The sequence below is a fragment of the Camelina sativa genome, chromosome 17 (genome assembly GCF_000633955.1).
Source record: "Camelina sativa cultivar DH55 chromosome 17, Cs, whole genome shotgun sequence".
In the NCBI taxonomy this organism is placed as follows: Eukaryota; Viridiplantae; Streptophyta; class Magnoliopsida; order Brassicales; family Brassicaceae; genus Camelina; species Camelina sativa.
Genome location: NC_025701.1, coordinates 18,382,262 through 18,385,196, shown reverse-complemented (window position 1 = coordinate 18,385,196; position 2,935 = coordinate 18,382,262).

Below are 2,935 nucleotides of genomic sequence, written 5' to 3'. Positions count from 1 at the left end.
TTATATATGAGGCCAACATTTTATAAAGAAATATTTCTCCCATGTTATATATTCATGGTTGGAGATTAAATATTTCTCATTTTGAATCTTATGGGTGTGTGATATATATTTTAAAATGCTCCTCCACACCACATAAAAATATCATCCACTGAGGATGAAATATATAGATGCTGGAGATGAGTCTCCGCTCTAAAATATTGAGCCATCTTATGAGAGATGTGCCTATTGCAAGATTTGCATATCATCATGTTGGATAATACAATTCTCCATCATTATGGGAGAATCATTGAATAGTTTGAATCTTTGAACAAATGAATATAATGAATATGAACTTGAAAGTTCAGAAGTTCAATAAAATCACTATTCAAAACATATATTGCAAAAAGCTGATGGATGAGATTTTTTATAATTATTGATCCTCACATAGATAAATATGAACTTGAAGTTCTAAGAAATCTCACATCCTAGCTAAAAATGCTCCAATAAAAATATGTCTCTGGCGGATGACATAGTAAGCCTTTGACACGTATAAAACGTTTATAGACTACTTTGGTTCCTAAGATAAAATCCTCTAAAAAAAAAAGGAGAAAATTAAAAAGAGAATTATACTCTCAAAAGAGGAGCAAATGAACTCTTAAAGATGAGTAGATAGACTCTTTAAGAAGAGCTAATAGACTCCCAGAGAAGAGCACAGAGAATCTTTAAGAGGAGCAAGATACTTCTCAAGAGGAGTAGAGAAACCGATTGATATGGTTAATAACGAAATCAGGTACCTGAATAAGATCATTTATATAATGATTAAAGAGATCTCGATTAACCATGTCATTACGGGAAATATGGAACCAAAGACATATTGTCGACAATAAAAATATTATATCGCGCAATGTGATTAATGAGGATCATAAATCTCCGCTCTGTGAGCGTATAGAGATATATATTGGCCAATAAAGAGGTAATCAAGTCTATATAAACTCATATGAAAACAAGTAATTTTTGGACTATTGGTCCAAGCATCAGAAGGGTATAATTATATATAACAAAATGGTGTGTCGCGCCATATTTTGTTAAAATACCTTATCAAACAAAATGGATGCTATATGGATGACTTGAAATACATCTCATGGGATGCTTGAAGAGCTTATCCCGAAAGATATATGATATCATAATTATGTTCTCGAGAACTCATTGATGATCATCAAAACCTTTAAAGGTTATTTGCAAGAAAAGATCTTGGAAACATCTTCCGAAATATATGCTATAATAATCAATTCTAATAGAAGTCATATATATAGATATAGTCATATAATATCATATATAAATGCTGACGAGCATTTATGTATCTTATGAATTGTGCATAGCATTTTCTACTAATCTCTTTGCAGCATAAACTCATTCTCTATGAGTAGATTTTGAGTATGAGTTAAAACGTATCTCCTATTGCAAAGGTATGATTAACTTGGGCTTAATATATTTTGGAACCCCCAAGTTTGGTTTAGTTGGTTTTGCAGATGGAAGATTTATATCGGATCAATATAAAGATATATCGCAAAACAACGACTTCACGACGTTTCAGTGATAGACTTTGGCCATTGCTTGTTCAAGTCATGCCAAAATAATTGTGCTTCATATGCCAATCGAGAATTCACAATGGCTCAGATGACGCTCGAACGTCAACCAATAGTTACCCGCCGAAGACGGGAGCCTCGTAACATGTTGGCGAAGAACTTTGCACCGAGGGTTCGATCAGCATCAACTAGTTAATATTTGTTGAGACTCATTAGCAAGAAGCAACTGAAAGGCGACAACTCTGTTTGAAGACTTTGTTGCATATGTCCCCCAAATCGAAGGAAGCTACACCAAGAACGACAAGACAAGACATATTCCTCTCTTACATTCAAGAACTCGACAAGAATAAGAAAGTTGATAGCCAGTCCATCAACTCAAGTAACAATGTAGCAGAGTTATTTACAAATGTGCTTCCGACTACCTCATATAAAATGCATCTTCAGAGATCAAAATGCATATTTTGAAGATGATACTTCCAGGAAAAGAATATGATGATTCGCGTGGCTGCACTCTTTTTCCCTTATCATGGTTTTCATCCCATTGGGTTTTTTCATGACAAGGTTTTTAACGAGGCAGCAGATAACACGCAAAAGACCGACTTCGATGGAGAATGCCAATGAAGGGAGAGATTGCATCACTATTCGTTGGGAACTATAAAGCATGTTTACAAAGGTGTTTCCTACTTCAACATTCCGAAAGCATATTCAGAGTATTGGAATGCGGCATCTACGAAGATTTTTCGAGGGGGAGATTACGTTACTATACTCTTTTTCCCTTGTCATGGTTTTTATTCCAATGGGTTTTTCCGTGACAAGGTTTTTAATGAGGTAGTACGTAACTCGTCAATGGTGATGGATAATCAAGGGGGAGTATTATGAAATATAATTGTGATTAATCCATCACAAGACACATGGCATAACACTTGTCTATGTAATATTTGAAGTGTTAACATTTGTCATTACATCTCTCCACTTGTCATTACCACAACTAATAGGTAGTGACTCATGTGTTTTGTAGTACACTATAAATAAAAGGTTGTGTAAGAAGAGTTAGTAATACATAAGTTCTTTGATCAAAAGCTTCCCAAACTCTCTCCCTTTCTTGTGGCCTCTCTTCTCTCCCTCTCTCTCTCTTTGTTATTTCTTGTTTACTTTACAAAGTATTACAAACATAAGTTAAGTGTATTTTGGTTATAATTCACAACAAAAATCTATATATAGTAGCAATCCGAATAAATGCCACCAAAAGTTGTGTTTTTTCTGTCGTACTTTTTGAATAATTTTCCAAAAAATTCTGTAAAATTTTAATTGTGTGTTTTACAAAAAGTTACAATTGTTCATTGTAACGGTTTTTTTGTAAAGTTGCAACT